At 37.5% G+C, this 12,607-nt stretch overlaps 1 protein-coding gene across 1 annotated transcript in view; it reads left to right on the forward strand.

Annotated features, from left to right (window-relative positions):
* otud7a (OTU deubiquitinase 7A) overlaps nt 1-12,607 on the forward strand; it is a 107,649-nt gene that overhangs the window by 47,115 nt on the left and 47,927 nt on the right. The window contains exon 3 of the mRNA XM_088920395.1: nt 2,400-2,530. The gene's annotated coding sequence lies outside the window, so the exon portion shown is untranslated. The remainder of the gene's footprint in view (nt 1-2,399; nt 2,531-12,607) is intronic.

The raw sequence follows: 12,607 nt of genomic DNA on the forward strand, positions 1-12,607 counted from the left end.
TGCAGCACTTGTAAAGCACGGTCTGTTTAAATTATGACTTAAACAGGAAAGTCTTTTCATTTTTTCACAACACGTTCAGATTCTCTCTGTTTTCTGACAAGCGAGGTCAAGTTTATTTTCTTGACAACCGTGATCAACAAAGGACTACAGAAAATATTTTAAGAGGAGACAGGTTATGTTCTCATAATGAAAACCAAAAAGACTAAATGTGTTTTGATACTGACAATTGCGACAAATTGCGTGCATTTTGGCACGGCATGCATACTACAGTATATTCACTTCTCGCGATTGGAAGCCTTACAGTACTGGAGCAAATCTTTAGTTTTTTGTATCTTGTGTAAAAGAGGTCACTGATCTCCATTGGCCCTTCTGTGTTTCACCTATTCTGACCACAGGCTTGTAGACACTCAATAATGCTGCAGGCAGAGTGCACTAAAGGCTGTGAAGTGTAGGCAGTGACAGTGGGACAAGAGCTCTGCGCTCACACACAGTAACCTCAAAACGATGAATAGAGAAGATAACGCTTTCATACACTGTCTCAACAATGACAGGCAATTAAAAAGATAATTATGGCCAAATTGCTATAACAGGGCCAGGTTGTGGCGACACGCTTTTTATTTAAAAAAAAAACAAGAATCTGCACTGACATTTGTTTGTTGTTCCTTTTATTATTATCATTCCTCAAGCAAGTGTCGAGTCATCAACCTGGCTTTGGTCTCTGTGCCGCCCCCTGCAATACTTTCAGCAGGCTGTTGGCAGTTGCTTCTGATCTCACCCTTCCTCCCGGGCTGTCTCCAGCTGTCTGACTAAGCTCTAGTTTTTCCCTACAGTGTCTCCTCAGTGACTGTAGACTGGACATGTCCTCCACCCTTCTCTCTTCACTGCTTACTTATAATATGCCTTTGGCTCTCTAATACCAGGAAGGCAAAAAAATGTTAAATATGTATTACAACTTCTGTCTTCGCGTTTGGAAGCCAATGGAAGTGATCAGTTTAAAGACACAGATCTAAATGTCCTTTTCAGAGGTACTGTGGTGCATACCTGACAGTCCTGATCCTATCACTTCAACTCCTGCAAGAAGTCCTTCAGCTCTAAGTGTACAGTGGCTGTGATAAAAATAGCTGTGCGGTGTGTCACGTCGACTTCCTGTATGCTCTGTATGTGTCTAGCATTTGTAATTGAGAGACACAGGCCCACTGTATTTCCTTTTGCTCTGCCTCGTCAGAGGCATTAATCCGTCTTTTGCTTTTTCCACTGACATGACATGTTAACGTTCATTTTCTGTGCTGTAAGGAAGATTCTGCATGTGCTCGCTTACTCTGGAAGCTGGCTAATGGTTGAATCTGCGCTGCAGACATCACTGGTAAAGCCCGAGCTCTGATGAATGCTTCACTTAGTGCTTTCCATTGATTCATTTTTCAATAAACGTATTTACATTTGGTTATGATTTGTATTGATTAGTTTAAGAAAGATTGGCAGCTCAAAGAGATATTGAATTTGGCTTTCCAGGATATGATTTCCATGTAAGAGACTGTAGGAACAGCAAATATTTTGCCTTTTTTGTTTTGCAGGATATTGAGCAAAATAACAGGATGCGTAAGAGTGTCTTGTTTCTATTACACAGGTGCTAATCAATTATTTTGTTTGCGTTCAGTTTGAGGCCTTGATTGGCTCAAGCTGTTTTGACAGTTCTCTTCTCAGTCACTGTTTAGGTGTTGCTTTGTCATTGGTCAAGTGTTTCATTTGTTTCTTCTATTGTATATAGTCAGGACTGTGATCATAGCTGACCTGTAGCAATAGACTTTCTAACTGTAACTGATTGATTTAAATGCGATAGCACAAAGGGGACTGCTTATTATCGTGAAGGCGATAAATTCTCTTTAGTTGATATCTTAAGCAACATTGAGACAAATGTCTATTTCTCATACAATCAAACCTATTGATTGTAATGGATAGTACCGAGTCTGGGCTTAATAATAAAACAAATGTGTTTTAGCCTCAAAGGTCAATTTCCTGAAAGAAAAAGACTTGAAGAACAAACTGAGAATAGCATTGCTGTTTAATTTGTATGTACATTCTAACATTTCCTTTTGAGTAACCTGACCCTGAATTGACCAAAAATCGAATTTTTATGACATCATTTTCAATAGAATTTTATGAGGACAGTCAATTTTAGTTTTGTAAAAGTTTAATAATTTCATTAAAAAAAAGCTTTGACTGGACAGACTAAAGCTTTTTTATATGTTTATTCTTATGTCATTTTTGATCATACTTTTATTGTATATTGTATATATTATACTGTCCTTCCTGATATAGCAAAATATAGACACTTTGATCTAGTGTCTGCTTCTCTGAAATTGTGCTCAAACCCCATCCTGTTTCTGATTTGTGTTTTTCAGGCCTCATTGGAGACCACCTTGTGAACATTCGCTCTCATACCACAGAACTAAAATGACCAGCACAGGCTCAGACACAAACATGTCCATTAGGAGGTTATCACAGAAACCACAGTGAAAACCTATAAAAAAACGTGAGTACAATATGTGCTAATTCTTTCCTATTCTGGATGTTTACTATGGTATTGCAATTTAATTTTTTCCCCATGGTCTTACTGTATGTAACTGCATCTTGTGGCTTTTATATTGTATACCGCACTTTTATAAGCATCATGGGGGCATTCTCTAGCAAAATGCTACCATGTTCAATTACGTGGAGATTGCCAAGTGCCATGGGAAAAGAAATATATAGGAAAGATCTCTTATTCAAACTTTAACAACAAAATAAAGAAGTAGCTTGAAGGAATTTTTCTGGTGATTTATAACTTAAGCCCTGCTCACTCACTGGGCCTGTAACTGTAGGAGACACTGCTCATAAAGTACTTGTCAGCAGGTACTCAGGTGTCAACTTCCTAAAAAGACAGTTAAACATCCGATGTAGAACATTAAATTTTACTTCTAAGATGCACATTTGGAATTTGGAATTAAGTAATCATGTTGTGATCTTAGAAGTTATGGAAAACAAGTACCTGAAATTCTTCCTTAAACTACATTGATTGTGTACACACACTCTTAGTGACATGCTAAAAACTGATGTATTTTTAATGGCCCTAGCTGCTCTGGGCTGCTGATAGTGCTGTATCAAGTAGTTTTTTCCTGAAAAACAGTGAAATCTGAATCCCTCTAACTTGTCTGAGGAAACAAGGAATTGCCACTTATCTGCTAATGCCAAAAATGTAATTTAAGTGAACTATAATAAAAAGACAGAATGTAAAATTAACTCAGGAAGAAGCTGTACCCATGTTATAGCTCTTGGATATATAGAAGGCAGGGATATTTTATAGGTTCCCTGTAGGTTTGCCTAATTCAGTATTTTAACTTGATTGACAGGGAAGTGGATTTCTGTCAGGTTTCCATTTTTGCATTTCTTTGTCATTCTTTTTATAAAATCTTCAGTGGTCAGGTACTTGGCAAGGGCTGATGGTTTCCAAGGACATCAGTTGCTCTGGGGATGCCTGAGCAGTCCGTATTTGATTTTAAAGGGTAAGAGTGAGAGTAGACAGACAAGATCGTCTATCGATAACGCTGGCTGTGTTGGCCTTGGGTGATTACTGAAGCAAGCAGAATGTATAATTATCGGTCGTTTCTGCACTGCAGAGGTCCTGTCTACTCTGTGATGATAAGTTCTATGCTGGGTTTTGTGATACACAGTGCTTCTTAAATATATTCATTTAGGAAACAATGGAGAAGATGAAAAATGGAAAGCTCTCTCTGTGGTCTTTTCCCGAGCCATCTTGAAATTGTAGCCAATCATTTTTCTGTTATTCGATATCTTAACCTGTTTAACGATCCCGCAGCTCATGGGACTAGCTGCTGACTGGGAGTTGTATAGGAGAACCCAATTGCTGGGCAAAAGGTGGATGAAACCCAGGGGAAATATGGGCAGCAGGCTGACAGGGAATGGTGGTATAACAGCCGAAGCAGAGATCACAGGCGGGCAGGCAGGGATACAGCTTCGCAAACAGGCAGCCACGCAGCGGTTGTGGAGCTACAGGCTCACTGCAGAGGTGGAGACTCGCAACAGCACTAAGGGCAAACCAAGCGAGATGGTCAGGCAGGTGTGAAGTCATCACACTGGAGAAAGCCTCAGAATGCAGGCGATCTGGGTCGAACATGGGGAATACATAAAAAAAAGCCAAGGGGAGATCTGGGAATTGTGGTCAAGACAACAAAGTGAGGATTCCAAAGCAAAGCTCAGGAGACAAAGCTAAGGAACAAGCTTGGGATCACAGAAGCTCAGATTCCTGGCTTTATGACAGGGTCCAGAGCAGAGTCTGAACAGTCCTTATACATCCCCCAATTACCTGGACAGGCAAGATGGTGACTGCCCCCAGGTGATCTGGGTCTTCTGTCAGATTGTTTCTATGGCAACCGGCGCTGAGTGACAGGTGGGTGGCACGAGTGACAGCCCGGTTGCCACGGCAATGCAAGCTCTTCCCAAAGAGCAGCTTCCGGGGTGAGCCTGGCACTCTTTTGTCTTGTTTTGTGAGAAGAGCACTATACTTTGCTTAGTCTTAGTCATAGATCGTTTGCCTTTTTTGCTTTCTTGTATTCCTATGAAAATTACGTAAAAAGGAAACTCTGAGCTGGATTGGAGACCGTTAGTAGGAAACAAATCAGAGTTATGCTCCCTCTGTAAATACTCTAGCTATAGGCCAGTGGTTCCCAGTCCTGGTCTTAGTGTCCCACAGACCTGCTGGATTTAATTCCATACCACCTGAATTAAATAATTGAAGCCCTACGTGATCCAAGAAGTTTCAATTTAATGTTTGCATTTTGTTTCAAGTTTTTCACGAAAAGAGTAGGGGTGTTACCCTGGCATCCTGGCCAAATTTCCCATTGACCTTTATCAATCATGGTCTCCTAATCTATGAATTGGCTTCATCACTCTGTTCTCCTCCACACTGAGAGCTGGTGTGTGTTGAGCGTTCTGGCGCATTATGGCTGCCGTCGCATCATCCAGGTGGGGGGTGCACACTGGTGGTGGTGGAGGAGATCCCCATTACCTGTAAGTGCTTTGAGTGGAATATTATTATTATTAAAATCAATGAACAATCAATGATTGTATAACTGAGGGCTCCACAAGGACAAAAACCAAACATTGGTGTAGGTCACCAGGACTGAGATTGGGAGCCACTGCTATAGGTTTTGGGAATTCTTTTTAGAATCCATGTTTTTTTTTGCTAAAATCAGTAGATGGCATGAAAAGTTAACCTTTTTTAACATTAATCATTTCACCTATTTTGTGTGTAGAAATTGTGTTCACTCATCCAACCTTCTGAAGAGATACAAAGATACAAAGTTTAAGTCAGAAACTGTCCTTTGTAAAGAATGTAAACATTTCAGTTGTATTTTCTGCATACTTGAATGATTAAGCTCAAGGTCTGACTTCTTTCTTTAACTTCTGTGGTGAAATGTAGAGACTTGTTTTAAGAGAATCCTTTGTACACCTCTTTGCTGGTGTAGCATTATCAACAGCTGCTAATTCTAAAGAGCAGCTTATTTTTCTTGACAGATTGCATTTGTGGCTGGAATAAGGTTTAGCCATTCAGCTACAAGTATAATACATGTGCAGGTGGGCTTTGCGTTGCTTTTCTACTGTAGCTAAATGTTCAGCAACACACAGAAGACCAGCTGTTTTCTCCACGTCAAAACTAGTGGCACCAACACTCAGATTATTAATGTATTAAAAGTAGAGGCATCAATGGTACCGACAGGATAATGAGTCATTCCTTGATAAGATAAATCATATTTCCCCACATATTTTTTCACCTGTTTGCTTGAATCAAGTGTTTCATTTCATTGTTTTGAACTTGTGACTAATAATAGGCTCAATGCACAACGTCTGTGTTAATGTGGAAATTGTTTGATAGAACTGGCACTTTTTACACCTTGCAAGGGGAACCTTTCCCCATTTCATTTTCTAGATGTGCAACAAGTGCCCTATTCAAGCTCTTTTGATGTGATTTTTCCATTCAGTAGCTTTTTTGTCCAGTACGTTTCGGGGAATCAAATCATCAGACATACTTATATTTTCTTACACCTTGCTCTTGCTTTCTCCAAAGACGAAAACCAAGTCTATCTGCTGTGGTGTGAACATCGAAGAAATCTGATTTTGGAAAATGCAAGAAGAGAGTTATCTAAAATTGTATTCTCAGTATAATTTATCATGACGGGGGAAATCCATGTTTGAAGTTTAAAAAAGAAACCTTAAACAGAGGACTATGTTATATGTTCCCAGTCTGTTTTCCTTTCCAGCGCAATTTTGTGCCTTTTAGAATGTCCTACTGATGTCTAAAAAATCTGTCACGTGCCGTGCTTCCAAAACTTATAAAATATTTAACTGTTTTGCAACGTAAGATAGGTTATAGATGAGCTGTTCTGCCCATACCCTACCTCGTTTGGTTGCTCGTAGCTGATGAAGATCATTTTCTTTAACGTGTTTTCCTAAAATGCACAAAAACATTTCGTACAGTAAGGATTATTCTGGTTTGAGAGAAGTACCATTCTGAGACTATTGTTGGTCATTTTGGCAAGACAACTAACAGCTGGAGCTGATAAAGAGATGTTGGATATTATTGGAAACCTGGTAGAAGAGGGACACATACAGTACATTACATGTTTAAAAAATTCCATTGTAGCTGTCAAATAATACCAATTCCTTCATTATAGAGTCCAGTCATGAATCAGATATTTAAAGAGGACTGGTATTTGTGTAGCAATGTGACAGGGGATAAGCCTTTCACTCACTTATTCTGACCTTCTTTAGAATTTGCCGCAGAAAAACATGTTTTGGAAGGAGAGTAGAAACTGGTGGGAGTTTTTTCTCCTAGTCGAATTCCTTAGTTATTCTGATTCTGCCTTTTGAGTTGCATTACATAATAAAGTAAGAATGTGTTTTCCCCAGACAAAACTGTTGGGTTATGTAAACATCCTTAAGTTTGATGACTAGTCGAAGCTGGTCAGAGCAAATATCCAGATTTCAGACTGAGCTATCCTTAAGAACCTATCCGTATTATCTGTATTAAATATATGTAACAATAATATTGCAAATACAAATGGCTTTTGCCTATTTTTACCTTGCTAGCCATCTTTCTAACTGTCAATTGCACATGGCTTTCTTGAAATAAGGATGGTTTTGTCAGTAGCTATAATTTTTGTATATTCCATATCCAAAGCCTTGAGAAATTAATTAATTAGAAATTAATTAATCAGTATATGATCCGACTATTGGGAAACCTGGGAAATTCTACCAGACTGGACAGGGCCCCTCTTTAATATAGTATTGATTTGGACTGCATTTTTCATGTATTTTATGACGCAAAATTCAGCCCATCCTTCAGATAAACAGTGAAAGAAATAATACATGATAAGAAGTAATTTAATACAAGAGATGGGTTCTGTGCCTGTAGTAGTCTGCAACTAGATAAAGTAAGGCTTTGATAAAACAAAATCCACTGGTTTCACTGCTTTTGAAATATGGATGTAGGCCTCAAATCATACATTAGGATTTTCAACCTCCTCTATCAGTCCCAGAGCTGTAGCAGAACTCTAACATAGATTCAAATTGCTTTGATCTTAATTTTAAGTCTGTTTTAATTCAGCTGTCTCGCCCAAAGGCTGTAAGTGTAGCATTGCTTTGGACTTCCCATTAATAGGTAGAGTGCTTTCTTTTTTAATGTTGCTGAAAGACATAGCAAAATGAATAGAAAGATGGGAGTTTTTGATATGTGGGTCAAATGAACCAGAATGGTGATTTCAAATGCAGCACTTTGTTATAAATTATGCATATGCTAAAGTATTAATAATTATTTTTCCTTGCTAAAAATGTTATTCTGTTCTGTATTAACATGTAAAAGCCATTAAGGGATAATATTTTATCTTAATTTCATTTTTTAGAGGTAAAAGCCTTTCTGTTTGCTTTTATTTTTCAGTTAAAAAGTTGTTTGTGGGAAACTGAAATTTTTCACATTTCTCAACATCCCCCTTAATAATATCTATGAATCCCATATTTCTCTAATGATGATTTATTTTTCGGAGAATTCACTTGAATAATTTTCCTATTTGTTTTAAAAGGAAAAACGTTTTTTTTCTTACTGTTTTGTTTGTTTTAACAGAACCCAGTATTTATGTATTTGTTTTTCCAGAAGTGAGCTGAGACCATTTGCTGGACAGTGAAAACAAGACCCTATTTTAAGGCAGCATGACAGCATTGCTACCTTACAACTCTTGTGTTGCTGCAAAACTTACTTGGGATATGTGAACTTCTGATTTGGTGGAGCAAACAGTTTGTCAGCTGTAAATATCTTTTATGTGTCTTATACATGATGTGTGAATACACTGTTAAACATTATAATAAACTAATTATATATACACATTTGCTATGCAGTACATGATAAGTACAAGTATGCTAGTCTTTAAGGAAAGGTATATGCCCTGTTATATTGAAAGATTTTGTCACCAAATAATTATATGAAGCTATAAAGGAATCGGAAGAATCATTAAGATAAACCAGAGTATTTAGAAGCCAATTTAATCTTGCTTGGATTAGAATACTAAAAACAAAACTGCCATGAAAAGCTGTTTGCATAACCATGGAGTCTGATTTCTTTTATATTGTTTCTTCCTCTGGTTTCAATGTGTTTTACTGGTTTCTAGCTCTAGAACTATCTCTGTGATAAATAGCAATTGTGATTAAAACATAATTTTTGCAGTTATTTTTTTTGTAGATTTGGTGTATAACTAACTCAGAATAGTTTATTATCACCTCTTAAGCAGTTTTATGTGATTATAGCATTATTTGTATCCACTGCTATTATTACACAACATAATTTTACATGCCAGCATTTGTGATATTGACTATTGTAATATACCATCATTAAGTCCATAAATCCCCACATACATAATATACAAAAGCAGCTGTCTGAGATGGAGCATTTCAGGACATGTCCTTTCCCTATCTGAGAATCCTGTCAGTTGAGTCTAATTGTTTCAAAATGTTGGTGGGCTCTGCTTCATGTCCTTTTTTGCTTGCAAATAAAACAGAAATCCTTTCCTTTGGCAGATGTCCATGTCAGACAACAGGATGCCGTGCATGTGTTGTGAATTTCAGCCAGGCATGCTGCACTGTGATAAGTAAAGCCTCTGTGAAGAAAACACAATTTTGTAAAATGGGCTTTGATCTGAGGGAGCTAGAAGATTTTTTTTCCCTTTTTCTCCGATGCATTAAAAATGAGCAGCAAGCGTAAAAAGGGCAGCAGTGTGGAGTGGTTTGGGTTCTGGATTTGTAACTGGAAGGTTGTGGGTTCGAATTTCTGTTACGACACTGCTGCTGTACCCTTGAGCGAGACGTTTCACCAGACTTGTTCCAATAAAATACCCAGCTGTATAAATGGGTGAAATGTACGTCCCTTAAGATAAAAGTGCCAGCAATAAATCAGTAAGCGGATGAGATGTTTTATTAAAGATAAAACAAATCTGATTTCTTAAATGTCACATAAGGAGACTTTTTTGGTTAGCTATTGCAGGACTTACTCTTAAGGTGGCTGTTCTCTTGTTTGTAGCAAGAATTCAATTTCTGGTTTGGTGAGAAACATGAGTCCTTACACTTGTCACTTGTCTGTACACTGTCACGACAAAGAGTTTTTTTACTGACCACAATGTTTTTCTAAGCATGGAAGCATAATGTCTGTGTACTACACTTGCTGTGGTACACTTCAGCAGTTGTGAAGTTACTGCACAAGACTGTGTGTTAGTGTTTTCGAATCTATGAAAAGGGATTCTGAAATGAATTAATTTAGCTGTCACTTTTATCCAAAGCAGGTTCAATAAGTATCGTCTTATACAGCCTCAGCAATCTGAGTGATGTACCTTGCACAAGGGTATAAGATACAGAATTTGAACCCAGAACCTAATTACGAGTTCAGAGTCCTAACCGCTACTCCAGAATGCCAACTCAACTACTTTACCTTTGTATTAAGTGGTCCTTTCATATCTCAGAAATATAAGATTGGAAGAATATTCACCCAGAAATTACTCTGAACTAACATTTCCAAACAGATCAATATTATCAATTCAAATAACATTTCCACATATTTCTTTGACCTGTGGATGCACTAGCTTACAACATAAAAAAACGTACAGTAAGGTTGCTATTGAACATACAGTGGCATGTGTATTTAAGATACAAAACAGACAAAGCTGTTTTTTTATTTTTAAACAATGCCGATGATTCAATTTTAAATGTAAATTTGAAAGTAGTTTTGATTGAACTATGCAGAAAAAATCCGTGATGAAATTCCATACCTTTTTGCTTCTTGTGATAAACTACAGGTCAAAGCATACTCTCAATATTTAACAAAAAGTGCAAACCTGCTAGCATTAATAAAGATTTTTAGAGTATAATTAGTTCATGTGAAAATACTGTAAATAATGTCCTTTGGTAGATGGGGCTTTTTTTCCAAGGGTATTTGAAGTTCAGAGTCTTTCTACTGAATGAGCTCGTCATTTGTCCCGGGTGCTGTCTAATTAATCACTTCTAACCACTTGCATATACTTCTAATATTTAGCGTCTATCCATATTGTACTGCGTATAACCAACATTATTCAATAAAGGGTAAAATACCTCTTCTAATGCTTTTTCTGGACAACATCCAAGATAAATTCTAATCAGCCACAGTACTTTAGAGAGGGAGAAAATATTTTTATGTTTCAGTTGTGTAATGAATGATAAAATAATACCCTTTCAAGCACTGGATCATGCAGAGTATATTCATACTTTGAAGTATTTAAGGCATCCCTCTGCTATAATGAAAATAAAAGAAGTATAGGTAATATACTGTAACTAACCTCTTCTGCAATAATGTTTTGTCACATGTTTGTTTGTCTTGTTTAAGTAACATTCTAGAAACAGAGTATAAACCTGTTATTAATGATATTACAGACAGTCCTAAAAATACATAAATCAATACAAAATACATAAAATACCCATAAATAAGGGATAGGTTGTTGACACTGGTCAGTGTACCTGTATGACAACTGTAAGCCAAGTAGGCAGTGGACCATCAACTGTTTAAAAAGGAAAGAAAACGGAGAGATAAAAACACACAACAGAAGGAAGTAAAACACGATGGACTGTCTCACTGGTGTTGTGGTTCGAGTAGCTGTGAATGCTCTTGCTCTCTAGGACATGAGTCATTATCACACACTAGTGGAATTGTTAGTCTTCTCAGCTAGAGGATGGTACAAAATGCTGACAGTAAGCTGCTGAATACACATTGCATTGCTCTGCGCTTGGAACAAGCGGCTCACTTGACAAAGGAAGCTTTACTTCCTACTGAGCAGGAATAGGTCACCTCGTGAAGTAGTTTTTTTCTTTATCTTTTTCCATTGAGAGGATCGGTGTCATTCTCAGAGGGGCATGGGTTAAGAGGCTCTCCTCACTTAGTTTCTGGCTGGTCGTAGAGTAACAGGTGCTGGGTGGATTCAGGTAAAGGGCTGTTTTCATTGAGATTAGCATTCTGCGGGCTGCTTTTGCTTTCATTAATGCATATAAGAAGTGTGCTTCCTGTGGGGTTTTCAACAACACCAGTGGATGGAAAATATCTTTAAATGGGCCCGTGTATTCATCTTGAGCGGATAACTGCAAGGCGAAATGCTGTGGGCTCACTACTAACAGAATCAAAGGACCATGTCTCTGCTTTATTGGCCAAGCGTCTGTCGGAGTGAGTTACAGAATGTATTAACAGACATTTTAATTTTGCTCTATTCATTGTTTGTGCTTGTGCATGAGCTCCTTTAGGTAGTTCATTTTGTTTATTTTCTGTGTTTTTTTTTTCTGTTCCTCCTTCAGAAAATGACGTTAAGCACAAAAAGGGGCACTTTTTTTTCTTACTTTCTTCTTAAAGCATTCACTGGTCAGGTTGTTGTTATTTGGGAATAGTATTGAAAATTATTTTTATTTGAAAATTGTATTTTTGAAACATGGTTATCTGTACATTTGTCTTGCCTCCAGCTCTGTGAGGAACAAGACGCTTGATGACAAGTGATGTTTCTTACTGGATTTATTGCTGCGTCTACATGTGACCCTAACAGAATGAGAGGTTTTCCTTCTGTGCTACATTCCTGATTCTAGCTCTCCTGCTCTACTGTGTGAGCAATACCATAGAGCACGTTCTCTGTTTCACATTTATTCAGGGAATAAGTAGTCAATTTCAATTGTGTTAAAGTATTATTATATTGAGAAAGTGCGTTTTATTACATAACTGTCCTTTATGCATTTTCAGAATACATTTTATAGATTTATACTCACATTGCTTTACGTGGTATCTATCTATCCATTTAAGAATCATTAACAATAGTGGACAGCTGTTTGGAACATTGATTTCTGTTCTTCAGGCTTTTCATGTTAACTTTTAAAATTGGGAATGAGTAATCAAATAAACCACATGTATGCTTGAACTGAACAGCAGCCCTAATGGACTATGATGATGAATCACAAATCTTAGCTCTTAAGTTCCCTTTTCCTTCCTTACTCGTTATAGTACCTACAC

Source organism: Atractosteus spatula, chromosome 7, assembly GCF_055471065.1.
Source record: "Atractosteus spatula isolate fAtrSpa1 chromosome 7, fAtrSpa1.hap1, whole genome shotgun sequence".
Taxonomy (NCBI): domain Eukaryota; kingdom Metazoa; phylum Chordata; class Actinopteri; order Semionotiformes; family Lepisosteidae; genus Atractosteus; species Atractosteus spatula.